Below are 21,365 nucleotides of genomic sequence, written 5' to 3' on the forward strand. Positions count from 1 at the left end.
GTTTCTATCTGGATAGAAACATGAGTTCTAATTTAGTAAGATCCAAATTAATGATGTTATAGTATATGAATTAGCAAATGAGCCTATTTGCCTATGAGCGTGCAATATTGTGACATAAGAAATATACATTTGGTCATTCAGATGAGCAAAATATATCTCTCATATATTTGGTCTTCGTCCATGGTTCCTGGTTCACAGCTCCCAAAATCCTCGGAGTTCCCTGAGCAGTAAGAGCAATGGGAACATCTGTTGTCCTAATAGGGTCTCTCGTTTCCAGTTCCTGAAATGTGGTGGTTTCAGAGCCATAAACCTAAAACGGGTGTCTTGTTATTCATCAGGCCCCTTCTACCACAACTACGTTTATGTTACTAAGGTGACTTTTGGAAAGCAGCTAAAAGTGGGGGCTGCCAGGGGAACCAACAGTGTGATTGGAAGATGGGAATTTTCAGTCCCACCCCCCACGCCCCCCCACCCCCGACTTCCTGGGAGGGGGAGGTACTGGAAATGAATAGATCGCCAGTGGCCAATAAGCTAATCGATCATGCCTACATATTGAAGCTTCCCCCCCACCCCCCGCAAAAAAAAAAAGAGTTTTCAGGTTGAAGAGCATGCAGAGATTTTTAGAGAATGGCACACTTGGAGAGGATATAGATGCTCTGTGCTCCTTTCCCATTCCTTGTCCTATGCATTTCTTCCATCTGGCTGACCCTGAGCTTTATCCTTTTGTAATAAACCTGTGATCTAGTAAGTAAAATGTTTCTCTGAGTTCTGGGAGCAAGTTAATCAAACCCGGGGAGGGTGTTGTGGGAACCTCTGATTTATAGCCGTTAGGTCAGAAGCACAGGAGACATTCTGGATTTGTGATAGGCATCTGAAGTGGGGGAAGAGGGCAGACTGAGCCCTTAACCTCTAACCCAAGGAGGGGGTCGTTGGAACCTCCAATCTGTAGCTGGCCAGTCAGAAGAAGCACAGACACCCAGAAGCAAGAAACCCAGACTTGCAATTGGCATCTGAGGTGGAGGGCAGTCTAGTGAGTGGATAGTGTCAGAACTGAGTTGAATGGTAGAATACCCAGCTGGCGGGGGTGGGGGGGGAGGACTCTCCCCACCCCACATACAGGCTAAAATGGATGCTCCGAACCTTAGAGCTTAACAGTGTTTACTTTTTTCTGGGATAAGCAATAATATGTCCAAATTAGAGTAGACTTTGAAGAAACTGAAGCAAAAGCAAGAGTCGGCTGACAAAGTGCCTTTTTACAAAACTTCCAGGCTGTCTGAGAGATTTGGGAGGTGTGCTGAAGGCAGAAAGCAAGACCAGACTGCAATCGTGTAGGCAGAGCATAGTGAGCATTTATCTTGATGTCTGACTTGAATTACCAAATGGTTGGGCTGGGTGAGGGCAGTGCAGTTTTTTGATTGTGAAAGTGGTTGAGAAAATCAGGTTGACTTTGCAGGTCCACATTTAAATCATGAGGCATATATTTTAGCTAAGTAAGACCTGGACAATTTGGTATCTTCTGGACAGATCCGATTTCAGAGCTGAGCTGTACCCCTGTTAGAAAGCTCTGGGTTTATTAGAGCTAGCCATGCTTATAGCTTATAGGTCAGGAGTGAGGCATAATTAGCAGCCCTAAGTTGTGTCGAAGCAATTCACCTGTGCCACAAACAGGTGATGGGAAGATTCAGGCTTCTCCGGAGAAGGTGTTGTTACTCTCCAGCTGGGGATATAGGGACTTCTTTGGCTTAGATGAAATAAGCAAGACCGTGCTAGTAAAAGCAAATTAAAAGGATCACATTCTTCTGCTCTGTGGTGGTTTACATAAACTCGCTAAAGTAGAACCCTTCGAATTATAAATAAAACCCAAAGAGATCCCCAAACTCTAGAGTAAAATAAGTGAAATAATGCCCTGGACCCTGTGTCCAATCCTTGGCTGGGAATAGGTCCGTTTCAGAGAGGTTCTTCCAGAGCTGGATGGACAGACTATTTTTAAGTATGTCTGTTCTAGGCACTGGTGTCTAAAATTCAGGTGAATATCCTTGAGCAATAGCATACTATCAGCTGTGATCTTTTATATGGTACCTTGTTCTCCCTAGCTACATCCTCTGCCCATTGTCATAAAGGAAGATGAAATGGGGCCATCTCCCTAGATTCTTAGTTCTCTCATTTTTGTTAAAAATACTAAGTCATTGTGGACTTTCCTCATTCCATTCAAATCACAAAGCCTCCTCTGGGGGACGTATTATCAAAGCTCCCTCCTCTTTTATATTAGCTTGACCATTAACCCAGAAGACATTTCCACAGGCATGAAGTATTTAACCCTTTGTCTATACAACTTTGAAATGTGTAGCCTTGAAAGTATAAAACAATAACAACTTACCGAGGAAATTCTGTATATTCTTATGATAAGTGTCCTAGGCAACAGTGAGCATACTTACCAGGCTTTTCTGGGGAGGGAGGAGAAATAAGAGTGCATTGGGAAATGTTATGAGGAAATGTAATATAATAAGTCATTGCCCTACCAAGGCGGGACCAGGAAGTAAAAAAAAAATTAGCTTTAAAGCTAAAGGACAAGTGTTAGAAAAGTGAAACTGGAGTTCCTGTCCTGGCTCAGTGGTAACGAAACTGACTAGTATGTGAGAATGAGGGTTTGATCCCTGGCCTCGCTCAATGGGTTAAGGATTTGGCATTTCCGTGAGCTGTGATGTAGGTCACAGATGAGGCTCAGATGTGGTGTTGCTGTGGCTGTGGTGTAGGCTGGCATCTGCAGCTCTGATTTGAGCCCTAGCCTGGGAACCTCCATATGCTGCAAGTGCAGCCCTAAAAAGCCAAATGAAAAAAAAAAAAAAAAGAAAGAAAGAAAGAAAAAAAAGAAAGAGGAGTTCCTTCTGTGGCTCAGTGGTTAACGAATCCGACTAGGAACCACGAGGTTGAGGGTTTGATCTGGCCTTGCCATGAGCTGTGGTGTAGGTTGCAGACAGGGCTCAGATCTGCTGTTGCTGTGGCTATGGTGTAGGCTGACAGCTGTAGTTCTGATTTGACCCTTAGCCTGGGAACCTCCATATGCCGTGGGTGTGGCCCTGAAAAAGAAAAAAAAAAAAAAATAGAACTCAGAAAGAAAGAAAAAAAGAAAAGTGAAACCAAAACAAAGGAAATAAGAAGGAAGGCCTGGACTCTATGGACTTTATTTAAAGAGCTGCACTGTGACATTGAACCCATTTTTTAAACTCAGAACTGTTCAATTCCTATCTTATTAACTGAGTGGAAGGTGTCAAAAGTGGGCAGTCCTGTAGGTCACACCCACCCTGGGAGCCATGGGGCACACTGGGTAGTTGCTGGTGAACTTGACTTGATGGACTAAGTCCCCCTAGAACTGTTGCTGGAAATACATGAAATATATGAAATTGATTTTTCCTTCCACTGTAACAAAATTGTGGTAAAATATATACAACATACAATTTACCATTTTGACCACTTTTAAGTGTACCATTCATTTGCTTAAAGGACATTTATCGTGTTGTGCAACCATCACCATTTTCCATTTCCAGAACTTTGTCATCCCAAACAGTATACCTGTTTTTTTTTTTTTTTTTTGTCTTTTGTCTTTTTAGGGCCACACCCATGGCATATGGAGGTTCCCAGGCTAAGGGCTGAATCAGAACTACAGCTGCCGGCCTACACCACAGCCACAGCAACGCTAGATCTCAGCCATGTCTGCAACCTACACCACAGCACATGGCAACACCGGCTCCTTAACCCACTGAGCAAGGCCAGGGATCGAACCTGAGTCCTCAAGGATCCTAGTCAGGTTTGTTAACCACTGAGCCACGACACGAACCCCGCAAACACTGTACCTGTTAAAACAACTACTCATTTTCTCCTCCCCCCAGTCCCGGAAACCTCTATTCTACTTGTTGTCTCTATGAATGTGTCTATTGTAGGGACCTCCTTAAGTAGAATCATACAATATGTGACCTTTTACAGTTAACCTGTTACACTTGTTTCACTTAACCATATTTTCAAAGTCCATTCATGTTATAGCAGGTATTGGAATTTCATTCCTTTTAAAGTCTGCATAATATTCCATCGTGTGTTTTCACCACATTTTGTTTTTCCACTGATCCGTTGATGAACATCTGGATTGTTTCCGTATTTTGACTATTGCGAATAATGCCGCTACGAATATGGGTGAACAAATATCTGAGTCCCTGCTTTCGATTATCGTGGGTATATACTCTGGAGTGGAATTGCTAGATCATATGATGATTTTAAGTTTAGCTTTTTGAGGAACTGCCAAACTGTTTTCCACAGTGGCTGTCTCATTTTACATTCCCACCAGCAATGTACAAGAGTTTCAGTTTCTCCACATCCTTGCCAACACTTGTTATTTTCCATTTTTTGATAATAGCCATCCTAATGGGTATGAAGTGGCATCTCATCATGATTTTTATTTGCATTTCCCTAATGACTAGTGATGTTGAGCATCCTTTCCATGTACTTATTGCCAAAAAGCCAGCTGGGATTTTGGTAGGGATTGGGTTGACTCTAGATATATTTGGGGAGTATTGCTATCTTAACTCTTCTAATCCCTGAACATGGGCTGTTATTCCATTTATTTTGGTCTTAAATTTCTTTCAGTGATGTAGTTTTGTAGTTTTTTAAATATCGTCCTTATATCCTGTAGCCTTGCTAAACCATTTTCTAGCTCTAATCGTTTTTAATAGTAGATTCCCCAGGATACAAGATCATGTCATCTGCAAATAGAAGTAGCTAAATTGTTCCTTTCTTACCTGGATGTCTTATAGTTTTTTTTCTTTCCCTGGTTTGAGCCACAGTACAATGTTGAATAGAATTGGTGAGAGAGGACATCCTTTTAAAGCTGCACTTTTGATAGGGTTAAAAGACCCATGTGCAACATTTACCAATTCTGTCTGGTGACCATGGGCAAATCACTCACCCTTTCTGTTATCTAAAATCAATGATAGCAATGTATGTTCTGGCTATCGCACCAGGTTCTGAGATTAAATAAAACAACCATGCATTTAGCCAATCTGCAGTGTACATGGCTGGTGGTATACTCTTTAGGAGCTCACAAGCTAGTGGGGAAGACAAGCCATTCAATTATAAAAACAGGTAAAATGTGGTGTGAATTGTTAGGCCTATGAATTTTGTGTTTTGGACACCTTATTAGGTGATTTTTGTGGTAAAGACTTTGCATATAGCCTACTACTATATAGGGAAATGATTTTAAAATTTAAGATACTAGCACCATTGTGCTCCCCTGGTGTCATCCTAAACTAGTTTGGATTCCATTTTAACAACCTTTATTACAAATTAACATAATTATAGCATAACTAAATCCAACTCTCTTCTACACAAAATATAATTTTTTTTTTTTTTGGCCACTATCATGGCACGTGGAACTTCACCAGCCAGGGATGGAACCTGCACCACAGCAGTGATTACACTGGATCCTTAACCTACTGAGCAGCCAGGGAACTCCCAAAATATAATATCGTCTTATAGGGTTTTGCTATGATTTTACATACAATTTGGTGTTCACAAGCATTTTTATGTCAAAAGGAAATCTGTGCTTAAATTAGGAACTGCATTTCTTTTCTCTTCAATTGGGCATCCAAGACAATACAAGACTGTATTGTTCTTTGCACTCCATTTATTTGAGATTAGCCTGATAAGCTTCACGTTGTAATACAAACATGTAGAAAATAGTCCATGACATAATGGATATCATGGGTTTGTAAGGCCCTTCCGGGTTCTAACTTCAAATTGTGCTGATGATTTGGCAACAAGAGCTAATCTTGGTAGAGTTAGTACTGCCTAGTGGCTATGCTGGCGGTATACTTTCTAACTCGGCTCCTATGGCCAAAGGGTGATGGGTCACAGTCAGGCTACGAAGGAGCCCAAGTGTTTTCAGGTACTGAGGCTGCAGGATCACGTGAATAGTTTCTCAGGGCACCTGCTTCTTAGGGTGAGGAGAAAGCCCCCACCTCCAACTGCGTCGTCGTCCTCCCCGCCCCCCTGCCGGAGATAGCCACACCTTCTCCCTATCGGCAAAGAGCAGGTGGCCAGGCCCTCCGCACCTCGCACCGCAGTCCCCCTCAAGGTACCCGCCCCAAGGGCCTGGCTGCTCACAGGACACGTGATGCGGGCCAGCTGTGCAGCCCGGACCCCCAGCCACCGCGGTGTAACCGCCTAGCGTGTGCTCTAGAGTTCTGATACCCCTCCCCCCAACAATGCCGGAAAAGGGGGGGGCTGGTGTCGTCATCATCCGGGCACTTGCCGGCGGGGCCTCGGTTCACAAAGGAACAAAAACAAGCGGCCCGAGTCAAACTCTGAGCGACGCGACTGTGGCTCGCGCGATTAACTCTATCCTGGCCGCGGACCTTGCCATTCCCCACCTCCCAGCTCTTTCTCCGGCGTAGAGTGTCAGCTCCTTTCAGGCCTCCCCTCCCCCACTTCTGCCCGTCCTCGTGCCACCTCTGCCCTCACAGTGCTCCAGAGCCGAAGGGGGTGGGGAACACAGTTCCCGGCCGTTGCGCGACCCTGGAGGGGCCAGCCGGAAGAAACGGTACTGCCTGAACAATCTTTACCGCATTTTTCTTCCCTACCCCCACCCCAGCTCTGGTTTCCAAACGTCTCTCGCCTGCCAGGCTTTCCCGGAGGCACGCGCCACTCTTCCCTGGCGGAAGACGGCCCCGGGTGGAGGGGAAGAAGAGGGAGCCGAAGGAGCAGCAGGAGCAGCTGAGCGAGGGAAGGGGGGCGAGGAGGCGGAGGGCTGGGGGGCGGGCCCTGCGAGGGGCGGGGCTTGACGGGGGCGGGGAACCTCCGGGCTTTGGGCGGCGCTGGGGTTAGTGGGAGTCTGCGCCGTCTCGCTGCTGCCTCCACCGCCGCCACTGCTGCTGCCACTGCTACCGCCGCCGCCGCCACTGGCCGAGCGGTTTTTTTTTTTTTTTTTTTTTTGGCTTGCCGGATCCGCCATATTGAAGAGGACGGGCATCCGCGGCTGCGGAAGCTAGTCTCCGCCGCCGCCGGAGCCGCAACCTCCCCGTACCCGGCCCGCCCGGGCCTCTGCCGCGCGGAGCCCCTCCCCGCCTCTCTCAGCTCACAGGCCTCGCGGGAGGCGGCCGCCCCAGCGCCTGGTGCTCGGCTTGGCGCCCAGAGCGAGAAGCAAGCCGCAGCAAAGCGACCAGGCCCGGAGCGGGGACAGAGGCGGCGACCAGGGGAAGGTGAAGCCGCCACTGCGGGAGGAGGAGCAGGAGGAGGTGACGCAGGAGAAACGCACCGCCCGGAGCCCGTTTGCGCTCAGCGAGAGTCCCAGCCCGAGGCGAGAAGGGGGAAGAGGGCCGCCGCCGGCTGAGGAGGAGGAGGAGGCGGCCGCGTCCACCGCTGCTGCAGGGCGGGCGCGGCGAGCAGCGAATTCCGGCGTCCCTGTGCAGCCCCCCTGGTCCTCACGCCCTCAGCCTCTCGACACACTTTGTCGCTCGTCACCCTTGGGCCTGGGATGCACCCAGGGTCGGCCTTGTCCCGGGACTGAGTCTTGCCGCCGCTTGCCGCCTCCGTGAGCCCTGCTTCTAAAGAGAAGACGCCTGTGTTGTGCGGTGAGTAGCCAGCCGCGGCGGGACGACTCGCTTTTCCGAGGCCAACAGCTGGATCGAGGGGAGGGGAGGAGGGCGAGGGGGTGTGCGTGTGCGCGGCTCCTCTCGCGGCGGCCGCCGGCCAGGCCGGGGGCTTCCCGGCTCCCCCTACTGGGCCCCGGGTGGGGCGGGCGCGCCGGGCTCCGATCCGTGCCGAGCCGGCGTCCCGGGAGCGTGTCTGTGTGTTTTGGACTGTAAGGGAAAATGGCTGACGGCTCCGTCCCTCCCCCTCCTCCCCCTTCCCGTCCTGTCTGGGGCCGAGTCGAAGGATGGAATCTCCGGGCGCGCCGTGCAGCCCCCGCATCCGCAGCCGGGGGCCGGGTCGGCGCCGGGGGCTCGTCGCCCCCGGGCCCCGGGCCTCGCAGCCCGGTGCTCGGCAAGCTCGTAGCCGCTCTCCTTCCCGGTCTCGTTCCACTTGACACCAAACGCCATTACTGAGGTGGAGTGATTTGGAGCCGTAGAGCTAGGCCTCGGCTACGCCTGGCTATCGGGCCCGACGACTTGTCCGCCTCCCCCCACCCTCCCGCGATAACCCGCAGCTTCTCCCGGGCCCTGTGGTCTGGGAGCCGGAGCCGGGTTATCGGCCCCCTCCACCTCCTTCGCCCCCCTTCGTTTACTAGGGGCCAAAGCCGCCAAAGAGGTTTCGATGCAGAAATCGCTTCCAAGCGAGCTTGGACCCCCCACCTTTCTATTTTTAACTGTTTCTGCAAAAAAAAAAAGAGTAGCATGTGGGAGCTTGTTAATGATAAAACCTTCAGATTCTTGGGATGCGAGGCTTCGGGTTTGAGAAATGGTTTATTTTTCATTCATTGTGAAATACTAAGTTAAAGAGTTGTGGAGCAGGTGTATACATGTTTTGCAACATTTGTATGGATTTCTGGGGCGACTGGAACTTACACGGGGATTTTTAAGATCGTCAACAGAACCTGCTTAAATTAAGCATATTATTTTTTGGTAGTCCTGGAGGTATAACATTGATTGGATTTTCCATTGTGAAGTTTACAGGTGTGTGTAATATCTCCAGATTGCCTTTAAATTTAACTGAGTGAATTGTAGGTTAAATATTCATGCTCTATTTTGAGGCGGGGGGGGGGGCATATATTTGTAGCATTCTTTGACCTGGAAACCCGTAAGCCTCCCTACATCTACAAAGCGTTTGTATACTTTAACTTTTGAGGAAAAATGTGGGGTGCTTTGATTAGGAAACTTTCAGCAGGTACTCTCTTGGAGCTCATTATCTGTTCTTAGTGATTATATATGGTAAGGGCTCGTTAACCGTGACTAGATTGGCTTTCTTAATCCGTACACTTGAACTTAAAAATAGAGACTACAAACTCTCCTGTAGATAGATCTCACTGGTCTACTGATTCAGTGGGCTGCCATTTTGGTTTCAGCAAATGCTTTCCTGGTTCTGAAATATTTGGGTATAAAAATATACAAATATGTCAACACTCGTTTTCTCAATTTTAAAACCCATGTGCTTTGTCATACTTGTAACAGTTATTTTGGATTAGAGTGAAAACCAGAAATATCTGGAATTGATGTATCAAGGTGAAGTCAGAATGTGATGTCTTACTACGTTTTGCTTTCTCTCACTTAAAAATATGACTTTTGACCTACACGTATTTTTCTATCATTTTTCCTATATTTTTTGCATAAAAACTTACATTCTGTTTCTTTTGTTTGCTGACCTTGGTAGTTTCTGAGAGAGAAAATTTCTGGAGGAATTAAATAACAGCAAAACCCGCACATGTGAGAATCCAACTTCTTCAGAAGGTAACTTTAAAGGGCAGATTTTAGCTCTCACCAAATTGTTGGAATCTCTTGGTGTTCCATAGTTTTCTCACAATGGAATGCTTCAGTAGGATTTACTTTGAATCTTTCTGCAAGAAAATTGCAGGCTTTTGAAATAAATTTCTGACATCTCAAGAAGATGAGAGATTTTATATCTCCTCAAAGATGATTTTTTTGACATAATGCTGCTTAGGTTTTGAAAATGGAAGTTTCTCATGAATTTGCTAGTCATCAAGTTCTTGAATAGTTGGACACAAGCATTCTTTTAGCTTATTTTTGTTCTATAAGGTCAATTTAAAAACTAATGGTTTTTGTACTTTAGTTTCAGATTTTTAATGTTAAAGCCAAACTTGGTTTAAAAAATTCTTTAAAAAGTGTTAAAAAGGATTAGTTCTCATAAGTGTTTTGGACAATTATGGTAGAGATGGAGGGATCTTATTCTTTGGTTATTGAGCTAGTTTTTAAAAAATTATAAATTTTAAACATACAGCATTATGCTAGTTGATTTTTTAAATTTTAAAACAATGGAATGCGTTTATGATAGTCTGCATTATATTTCTCCTCTTGGTAGTATGTTTTCTGAAGGTTGACCCCCACACCCCCCCCAAATTGAAAGGGTGTTGTGGTTTCCATTTAGTTTTTTCAGGAGCCGTGTCTTTGAAAGATACCTTATTTATTGCTAGTTTTTTCCCCCCTGTTTTACTACAGAGTCTAGCAGTATTTGGGAATGAGTTAATGTGTTAGACCTCAACCCTGACTGCACATCAGAATCACTTGGGGGAGTTTAAAAAAGAAATACTGATGCCTAGGTCCACATTAATTGGTCTGATACGAGGCCTGGGGAAAGGTATATTTTAAAAGGATTGTGGGTGATTCAAATGCAGTCAGGGTTGAAAACCACTGGTATTGCTGTTAGCATGTTCTTATTGAACTTTCCAGTGGATAAATAAGATTTTTTTTCTCAACTGTCTTCAATTATCAGCATAATTGTCATTTGTTGAGAATTAATTATGTGCCAGCACTACATTAAACACTCCATTTATCGCTTTCTGTGGATAGTATTATTTCCATTAAACAGGTGAGGGGCTGAGGTCTGTCATGTTTAACCAGTGGTGCTTTGGCTGCTCTGTCCTGTTAGTGAAATGACACTGATTACTATTTAAAAAAAAAAAAGTTTAGAACTTTTGCTTTGTTTCCTGTACCAGAGGCTTTAGAAATTTTAATAAAAATATGATAATAGCCTGCAATTTGGGAAATATCCTGTTGGCCAGAGGAAGATGCTATATGTTTCCCAACATGTGCAGGTTGATAGTTTAGTTGGTAGGTCTGTTGATGACTAAAATAACTTTAGGCAACGTAACATTTCTAAAAGATACAAAATCCAGGCATTTCTCTCCCAGTAATTTATTTAAATCATCCCATAAATGAACATTTAGTCATGTGACTTTCTATTGTCTCAATTTGAGAATTCTGAGTTTTATTTAGCTTAGCTTAAAATCAGTGTAATTTCCACAGAAAATTTTCAAAAAGAGGGGTTTTATTTTGCACTTTTGCAATATTGGTTGATAATTTTAGGGAGTGAATGAAAAATAGCAATGACCTTTATTTCATGTTTCTGTTAATTGCCTTGGTTCATTGTGCTAAATTTTGTATGGCTAACAGACTCTGTGAGCATTCTTAATGTGGCACAAATTTGTCAGATCTTGCTGTTAATGATCATTGTAGTCCTATTTTCTATGATATAAAGTCAATCATAAGGCAAAAAGATGTCCTGAAAAGTCTGTTACTTAATGTATATTGGAATTTGAATTTATCGTTCAGTTATTATTGTTGAATATGAAGTAGTGGTCAATGTGACATATTTTTAAGGAATAAGGTGTGAAAAGGCATACCGTTAAGATGAAATAGCTTACCTAAATTTATTCTTCAAATGTGCCTATCCTAGTTTGGGGGCTTTAATATCCTTTCAGACTCTGTACATGTATTCCACAGCCAATGAGTTTTTGATTCTATATTTTCAGTCACTGTCTAACAATGATTTTCTAGTTCATCTGTGTATCAGAATCACCTGTGCAGCTTTTTCAAAATGCTAAACTCTTGGCAATTATAATTGATTAGGCTTGGGGTGGGAACTAGGTATTTTAAAAAACTCAAAAGATCATTCTGATGTGCAGCTAGGGTTTTGGGTTTGTCTTTTTGTTTGTTTGTTTTTTGTCATTTTAGGGCCGCACCCTCAGCATATGGAAGTTTCCGGGCTAGGGGGTCCAATCAGAGCTGTAGCCGCTGGCCTACACCACAGCCACAGCAACACCAGATCCCAGCCGAGTCTGCGACCTACGCCACAGCTCGTGGCAACACCAGATCCCATAACCCACTGAGTGAAGTCAGGGATCGAACCCAAGTCTTCAGGGATACTAGTCGGGTTCGTTACTGCTGAGCCACGACGGGAACTCCTGGGTTTTTTTATGCATGCTGGGGCGGGGGGGAGGCGGGCAGCACCACAGTTTATTCTAGTAAAAGGGGAGATCTGAGCCTCTTGAGTTTATACACACACTTATTCACTATCTTTCTGAGCATATTCTTAGACTTAGGGTTCCAGCTCTAATACTAACATTATCAATATATATTAAGGCATTAGTTAACTTTTTACCAGTTAATCAAATATTTATTGGCCATTTACCATGTGCCAGGTACTGTTCTAGAGATTACTGTTGTCTTAGGTTTTATGAAGTGAGGGCCACTGGGCTGGTTGGTCTCTCTCAAGTCCTTCCTAGCTCTAATTTTGTCATTCCTTATTGTGTGCTTCGTAGAAGGGGGCTGAATTAAGTTGTTATAAGAAATATACCTGGTTATGGTATAAGCCAATGGAATTTTGTTTTTACCTTTCATTTTCTTTAAGTTAAATAGAACTTAGTTCTGAATTCCAGTCTTCTCCAGTGAGATGAAATGTCAAGTATAGTAAAGATGGATCCTTCTAGTATTGGCCTTAGAAAAAGCTGTGCTTAAGATTCTTGATTTGGGTCTAATAATTACATATTCTGGTATCACCCATTCCTCCTGCCAGTCCATTTCTGTATTGATGCTCTGTCAGTTATGGCTACCCTGTTTGTGTATTTTTCTGTTTGTTTGACTTGTTTTGTTCAGATTTTTTGATTAATTTTGTCCTCCAAAATTTTTTTTTTAGGTTAGTGACATCTATCTGGTCAGATGCAAGATCCTAAGTCACTAATGTTACCCCTAGCACCTAGACATTCAATAATTATTTGTTGGATGATTAATTCACCATTTTTTCAGTATGATTTCTCTACTTCTTTGCTTTTTTTTTCCTCTAATTTCTCTTTATTACTTGAAAGTCACTTAACTTGCTCTAATAATCCTTTTTTTGATGCGCGGTCCTAGAAGGAGTCTTAGATCTAGTCAAACTCCCTGTTTTTCAAATCAGTATCTGTAACAAGTCACATTAATTGATAAAGTCCATGAACTTTGTAGTCACTCATAAAACTCACACTTAAAAAAAAATAAAATTCACACTTAAATCTTTTCTTAATAATGGATAAAGTCAGGGAGTCTGTCCTTAACCTTTGTGTATTACAGAGCACCTAGAATAATATTGTTTACAATAACTTTGCCTGAATGGCAAAATCTGGGTGAATGTTTGACTCCCAGATTCTATAACTGCTTGTTGTACAACATTGATGTATCATTATATTATGGCCCGTTTCTGCTTATCCTTTTCTGTAACGGTTTGATCAGTCATGTATGCTTTGAACACTGTAGACCCATATTGGCCCACCATTATGGAAGGAATTGTTTTTCTTGGGATGATTTTGAGCTGGTAGTCTTGGATTCCATCCTCAGCCACCAGAGCCTATGAAGTGGGAAAAGAGAATTTAGGAGAAAAACAGGAGTAGGAGAAGCCTCCTTTTCCTATCCTGTTTATGTCCATTTCCTTCCTGCTGACTTTGGTGGTTATTTAGCTTGTTGTTTACATCTCTTTTTTCTGGTCCTTAGTCTTAGCTGGTTACTTAGAACTCAATTAACCTGGACATGGGAAATTGTATTAGACCCACGTAATGCCCAACAGAGTATTTTGTCTCTGATCAAGGTAATTTAGGGGATTCCTGTTGTGGTGCAGCACAAACAAATCTGACTAGTATCCATGAGGATGCGGGTTCGATCCCTGGCCTCTTGCTCAGTGGGTTAAGGATTCGGCGTTTCCCTGAGCTGTGGTGTAGGTCACAGATGTGGCTCCAGCCTTATGTTGCTGTGGCAGTGGTATAGGCCAGCAGCTGAAGCTCTGATTCAACCCCTACCTAGCCTGGGAATTTCCATGTGCCGAGAGTTCGGTCCTAAAAAAAAAAAAAAAAAAAAAATGTTTACAAAGATTTGGTTGCTATTCTTGATAACATCACCTGAGAGTTGAGAGCAAGGATCAGCAAACTTAAAGGGGCAGATCGTAAATATTTTAGACTTTAGGCTTTGTGTTCTTAGGGGCCAAATTGATAAGTGGGGAAATTTTCTGTTGACATAATTGAAGATACAGTGATAATTGGGTACAATTAATTGTAACACAGATCTAATGAGAATAGAATTGGGGGGAAGGCTTGCCTAATTGGGGTTTAGAGTTAGTGTTCCCTTTCATCAAGTTAATTGTAAATGTTCCTGTGTGAAATCCATTTTCAATTTTGTGGGTTGTACAAAAACAGGAGGCTAGATTTGATCTGTGACCAAAGTTTGCTAGCCCTGATTTAGAGCAGTAGTTCTCAAGCCTGGAGGGCTTGTTAAGACAAGTTGCTAGGTCCTGTCCACAGAGTTTGATTAAGTGTGGAAGGGTTCCCAAGAATATGTATTTCTGACAAGTTCCCAAGTATGGAAACTACCGTTACCGAATGTCGGTTTAGAGATGAAATCCAAGTGTATTCTACTCTTGTTTAGGCTAATCACTTTGTCTAATTTTTCTTGAATCTTTTAAAATTTTGTACTTTGTTTTAAATTCAGCAGTTACATGTTAAATGCCTGTTACAGGCTAGGTATCATACCAGGTAACAGGGATGCACGAGGTGAGCAAAACAGAATTGTCCCTGTCATATATACTGGTTAGAGTTTGAAAATTAATTCCCAGAGTTCCTGTCAATGGCTCAGTGGTTAACGAATCCGACTAGTAACCATGAGGTTGCAGGTTCAATCCCTGGCCTCGCTCAGTGGGTCAAGGAGCTGGTGTTGCCATGAGCTGTGGTGTGGGTCACAGACGTGCCTCAGATCCCGCATTACTGTGGCTGTGGTGTAGGCTAGCAGCTGTAGCTGTGAGTCTACCCCTGTCCTGGGAACTTGCATATGCCACAGGTGTGGCCCTAAAAAGCAAGAAATAAAAATAAAAAAATAATTCCCACAAACCGTTTAGGGCTAGTCTGGGAACAAAGAGCACCATTTTAAAAAGCAGAGCAGTGGTGTTTGATATTAATGTTAAAAGAGAGCTAAATTGGAAAGATGCATTATCAGAATATTCCATTAATTTGATGTTTTAGGGGATACTGCTCTGTATAAATGAATTTTTCAGAGGACCAAAGCTTGCTTTTATTTTTATTGTTATTTTTTTATTAAAGTATAGTTGATTTATAGTGTTGTCAAAGTTTGCTTATAAATACTTAAACCAATGTATTCTTTGATGGAAAGCTTTCTAAAGATGTTATATACTTAATCATTTTTATCTGATTATGAAGTTATCTTTTTTTGGGGGGGGGGGTGCCTGTGGCATGCAGAAGTTCTGGGCCAGGGTTAGAACCCACGTCACACAATGCCATATCCTTAACCTGCTGAGCCACCAGGCAAGTTCTGTTATTTATTCTATAAGGGAACAGTTTGTGTAGCATAAGGGAATAAAAGCAAAAAGCACAAACTCCACCCCTGATAATTCCATCATGTAGAAGCAACCATTTTATTAGATGTGTTTTAAAGGTTCTCATTAGGTAATCAATTTACTAAGTCATGTTTCCTCATGTCTTCTGCCTAAGGACTTCAGTGTGTACCATATGTTCAGCCTGCCTAGGAGACACTGTTTCAATGTCCCTCCTTAATCCTTTGTTCCTTATTTATTTATTTATTTATTTTTTTGTCTTTTTAGGGCCGCACCCACGGCATATTGAAGTTCCTAGGCTAGGGGTACAATCGGAACTGTAGCTGCCAGCCTACGCCACAGCCACAACAACGCAGGATCCCAGCCATGTCTGCGACCTACACCACAGCTCAGGGAAACGTTGGATCCTTAACGATCCTCAACCCACTCACTGAGCGAGTCCAGGGATCAAATCTGCATCCTCATGGTTACTAGTCGAGTTCATTTGCGCTGCTTCCTTGTTCTATACCTTTTCCTATTGAAATATGTTAGCAGCTAGTTCTCGCCTGTGATATATGACTTTTGTATAATCAGTACTTTTAATTCACTAATGTTAAATCTCTCTTTTTTAGGTCAAGTTCAGACTTCTTTCCATTAGCTGACGAAGCATGTGTCTTTTTATTGTAGATTAGTATTGCCTGCCTGAGAACTGTTTCAGCAGCTTTTGCTGTATTTGTGCAGCAGTCAGTGTCTTGTGTGTTAATTTGCAAATCAGTTGTATTTTGCTTTATAAAATGAGCGGGGAGTTTCCGTTGTGGCTCAGTGGTAAGGAACCTGGCTAGTATCCATGAGGACGCAGGTTCGATCCCTGGTCTTGCTCAGTGGGTTAAGGATCCGACGTTGCGGTGAGTTGTGGCATACGTAGGCTGGCAGCTGTAGCTCCGATTCGATCCCTAGCCTGGGAACTTCCATATGCCATGGGTGCAGCCCTAAAAAGCATGCATGAATAAACAAATAAGTAAAATGAGCAGGGTTGGGGGGGACAAAAGTACTTCAGCCAGAGGGCTCAAACCTAACATCTTTGAGACAAGGAACTGATTAACTGATTGGGTATATGAATCTTTAACCTTACTGGGTATGTTGTGCTTATTGGTTATGTTGGTTGATTTTGTGCAGTGGTAAATGAAAACACAACAGGAAATTAGGTATGGCAAGTATGTAATAAAGCTTACATGTGACAGGTGAGGTGTAATTAGGGATTTTATAATACATTTCTTCATTCTGACTCAGAGTTGAAAAAATCCCTAGAAACATGTGAATCTACTGTTTTGCTTTGAAATATTTGACTTTTATCACATTTTCAGGAATGCATTATGTATGAAAGGAGGGTACTACCTATATATACAGTGTTTGCCTAGACTCTTGTAGAAATGACTACAAGGTCTCGTTTACTTATATTTAATCAGTCTGTATATATTTATTTACTGTATTCTTTGTACATAGGTATTAATCAGTTATCCAGAATTCTTTTTTTATTGCATAATTGTCATACATTATTTAGAATAGATTTTACAATATAGTTATCTAAATTTTTTGAGTTTTTGACTTGGAGTGTGCTCAGTGAGGTAAGAGGGATTGTGGGTCTCAACTGAGGGTTGGAGGAGGAGCCTGATGGAGTGACTGTAGGTGTATTCCTTGTCTCATAGTGGATGTCATTTTCTTAGCCATATGACAGCTGTCTCCAGTTGTTCCCACTTGACAATTACCTTAGTTATCCTCAGTGTATCATGGGAAGAAAAACCTTGTCAGTGAAAGGAGACAGATGGGAAGATTCTTTGACTTCTGTTCATCTGCAGAGCCACGAAAATCAAGCTCCTCAAAGTAACTCCTTTTCTCTTCCTTGCTTTCTTCTTAAAACTACCCATGCCAATTCTACCCAAAGTAGGTCGTTTTGACATACTTTGATTCTACTTTTCTGTGGTTATGTCTTATTCTCCCAACTAATCAATCTATCCATAGTTGACGTGGATGCTCCAGGCTTTCCTGTTCCCATGGCTTTACTCTTGGAACGCCATCTCCTCTTTATGGCTAGCGTATATGCCATCTTCATGAACTATTTTCTGATTCTCTCCAGATGGAAGTGGTCTTTATTTTTTCTAAACTCTGGTAACATGTGTCTATCTGTCCCTCCCACCTCCTTAATGCTTTTTCTTTTGGCATTCTACTTTTTGTTTCTTTGTATTTCTTCAAAAATAGTCCAGGGCAGGTGGCTCTGGGAAGTTTCCTGAGGCTCAGCTGATAGTCTTTAAATCTGAACTTAACTTTGTGGATGCTCAGAACATCCCTCAGCCTGATTAAGAGAGTGTAGTTGATAGTAAAGAGCTCTAATCTCGGTCAAAAGACTTGGTTTACACTTTTAGGTATTCTACCAACTAGTGAGCAGGTTGTTTAACCTCGATGAAATTGTGAAATGAAGGATTTGAACTGAGTAATGGTGATTGTTACCTTATAATGATTGAATTGAATTTATTCATTTTCTACCATTCTAGCCCAAGGGGATTTAAAGATGAATCCTTACTTTTTAGGCTCTCGTGTCTAGTGGGCCAGACAATTAATTATACAGCACGGTAATTGCTGTACTAAATAGAGATGTGAAAAATGGAATCATAGCAGAGATGAGGAAATCATTCTAGTTTGAGGTGGAGTGAGGTTTGTTGGTTTTCAGAGGTGTACTATTTGATGGCCCTATGAATTAGAGCAGAGACTTTTGGGCAGAGGGAGCAACTTGAGATTAGCAGTTTTAACCTCAGCAGTCTTGACAGTTTGGACCAGATAATGCTTTGTTGTGGGGATGCCATCCTATTCTCCCTAACCCTCTGCCTGCATAATACTAGTAGTGCCCTTTCCTTTCAGCTGTGACAACTAAAAATGTCTCCAGACATTGCCAAATGTGCCTTGAGGCCAACATTTGAGAACCACTACTTGAAATGGAGGAATGGAAGTGTAAAAGTGTGGTGTTTTTAGAGAGAAGTTAGTAGTAGAATGTGAAAGAAACACCAGAAATACTGGGAGAGGAGGGGATTTGGGGAGATAAGACTAGAAGGGTAGTTTGAGTGAGCTAGAGCACAAGGGACAACCTTAGTGCCACATTAGGGCACTTACGGTTTTGTTTTGGGGGTAATGAGAATGGGCCTTAAAATTTAAGTGAAAGGAAGAAGATAATTAGACCTGTTATTTCTGAAAGATAATCTTTATATATATATATGTATGTGTGTATATATATATAAAATATTTCTGAAAGATAATTCTGGTGGCATCCTGGTGGGTATATTGGAGAGTTGGGTGGAAGCAGATTAAGAGTATTTTTTAATGGTTTGGCTGAGAGATGAGAGAATGGTTTAGGGAATGGAGTAAAGAGATACATGGAACTCCACTTGTATGAGGATGGTTGGTGCTGCTAATTCTCTGTCACTGAAAGGACAGAGAAGCCAAATACCTTTTCAGTTGAAAAGCCAAACGTCTTTATTATCATCCTCTCCCAGCTCCCCCTACTGAGAGCTTCTGTCTGTTGAGATCTATTGAAGAGTCATCAGAAGAAAGGAATCTGGGTTATATAGAATGACTATGTTTTCCCATTGTGTCTCTGTTACTGAAATAGTGGATTATCAAAGAGCATATCTTTTTTTTTCCTTTTTATTTATTTATTTATTTTTTGTACAAACCCCCTACCCCAAAATGTAGGGGACTACTAGAATCTGGCATCCAGTTGAGTGTTAACTGTAGGCTCTCCTCGGTGTGTATAGGTGATATTTTACAGCTTTTAGAACAGAATGTGGGCTTCCTGTTGTGGCTTAGCCCGACACAGTGTCCATGAGGATATGGATTTGATCCATGGCCTAGCTCTTTGGGTTAAGGATCTGGCATTGCCGCAAGCTGTGATAGAGATCACATGTGGCTTGGATCTGGTGTTAACGGTGGCTGTAGGTTTGCAGCTGCAGCTCCAGTTGGAACCTTAGCTTGGGAACTTCCGTATGTGACAGGCACAGCTGTTTTAAAAAAAAAATAGAATGATACCCCAAAGAAGATGAATAATATTATTGTTTAAATAACAGAATCACAGTAATTCCATTGGCTCCTAATTTGGAGAGTTTTTTGTTTTAAAACTCTGCTTGTATTTTAAATGAAAATGATTTCGTCAGTGGAAGGGTGCTGGATTTGGAGTCAGAAGGGCTGTTTTTTAGTTCCAGTTAGCCCACTCCCTCTGTGGTAAGTCACTTAGAACCTTTTGGCTCCTCCCTCCTCCTATCTGTAAAACCAAGGTGTTGGATGAGAGATGATTTAAGGTACTTTTTTTTGTTTTTTAAAGTTAATGAATTTTATCACTACCCCAGAGATGTGGGAAAAAACTGTAGATAAGAGAAAATTTTCAAGGAACATAAAGTTTTTTTTTTTTTTTTTTTTTAAGGTTAATAATGGAGTTCTATGGATTGGGTCATTGTCATTGCTATGGCTCTGGTCACCGCTGTGGCTTGGGTTTGATCCCTGGCCTGGGAACTTCCACATGTCAAGGGCGAGGCCAAAAATAAATAAATAAATAAATAGTTAATAGGCTTAGGAGTTGTTGGATTGACAAACAGAGGGAGGGATAATGTAATTTGAATGTTTCCTCTCCCTTGTTTTTCCTGGGTGTGTGGGTGTGTGGGTGTGGAGGGCTTTATTTTTACTTAGTATCCTGTGGGTTAATTGTGCTTGCCCAAAAGTTTATAGTGTGAATTTAGGGACTACATACAGACTTGATAGCTGGGAGTATAATTTCTTGGCTGGCAGATCAGTTTAAAGTTTGGTTTAAGTTTTTATCTGAAGTCTAGATTAAGTTTTAAGAACATACTGCTGTTAAAAAGTGATGTAGCCTGCTAAGGGAAATTGTTTTTTTTCTGAATCGAGGATGAAAGTATGCAGATAAACATAGTAGCAGTGATTTTTGTCTGGCACAGATGGTTTCAGAGAAAATGTTGATACCTTGTTTTTCATTGCTGTAAGAGAAATAACAGAAGCAGCCTATGGTTTTTATTGGGTATTAAACTTAGGGGTTGTGGTACTCCTTTATAATTATTGAGGTCCCCAAAGAGCTTTTGTTTATTTGGAGTTGTATCCATTGATACTATGTTAGAAATTTAAACAGATGTTTAAAAAATGTATTCATTTTAAAATAAAACTATTTACATGTTAACATGTAAATAATACTTTTTGAAAAATAACTTGCAAAACAAAAGTTAATGAGTGACATTATTTTACATTTTTGCAAATATCTCACATCTGGCTTAATAAAAGAACTGGATTCTGATACCTATTGCTTATAGTCCTGCCCACTATAATGAAATTATGGTATTAGTTCTATATACCATTTTGACATTTTTAATATTTTAATTTTTAGTAACTTTGTATAGCTTCCGCTTTTGATTTTTCTTTTCCATTTCATCTTTTTTTTTTGCTTTTTAGGGCTGCACCCTCATCATATGGAGGTTCCCAGGCTAGGGTTACAATTGGAGCTGCAGCCACTGGCCTACACCACAGCCACAGCAATGCCAGATCTGAGCCAATCTGAGCCGTGTCTGTGACCTGCACCACAGCTCATGGCAACGCCGGATCTTTAACCCAATGATTGAGGCCAGGGATCGAACCCTCATTCTCGTGGGTAGTTGTTGGGCTCCTAACCACTGAGCCACAACAGGGAACTTCCAGATTTGATTGGATTTTGATTTGAGCCTTCATGGTATTCTGCAAAGTGTTATTTTGAACCTTTGTGATTAGTCGTATAGAGATATACAGACTTGGAAGGATAGCTCTTTTCTTAGATCTCTCTTAATGGAGTCTACATGTATAAAACCATATTACAGAATAATGCAAATGTCCAACGAATGAAAGCATAATAATGTGTATCATACAATGGAATATTTTTTAACGATAAAGAGATGAAATAGTGATTTGTGGTACAACCTGGGTGAGCCTTGAAATCTATCATGTTAAGTAAAAGAAGCCAGTCACAAAAGATCTCCATATTGTATGATACCATTTATATGAAATGT

General features: G+C 42.2%; 1 protein-coding gene across 15 annotated transcripts in view; it reads left to right on the plus strand.

Moving 5' to 3' along the window:
- Positions 1-21,365, plus strand: part of USP9X (ubiquitin specific peptidase 9 X-linked) — a 149,106-nt gene that overhangs the window by 17,929 nt on the left and 109,812 nt on the right. For 4 of the 15 annotated variants that reach the window (XM_021080149.2, XM_085007691.1, XM_085007688.1 and 1 more), the window contains exons 1-2: positions 6,979-7,616; positions 9,352-9,428. The exons of 7 other annotated variants lie outside the window; for them this stretch is intronic. The gene's annotated coding sequence lies outside the window, so the exon portion shown is untranslated. Of the gene's footprint in view, positions 1-6,978; positions 7,617-9,351; positions 9,429-21,365 lie in introns of those variants that run through there. 4 more of the 15 variants (XM_021080147.2, XM_021080151.2, XM_021080150.2 and 1 more) reach the window with 1 other exon arrangement.

Source organism: Sus scrofa, chromosome X, assembly GCF_054392235.1.
Source record: "Sus scrofa isolate SSC_HxYL_T2T_F1_AM1 chromosome X, Sscrofa_HxYL_maternal_Yorkshire_Landrace_v2.0, whole genome shotgun sequence".
In the NCBI taxonomy this organism is placed as follows: Eukaryota; Metazoa; Chordata; class Mammalia; order Artiodactyla; family Suidae; genus Sus; species Sus scrofa.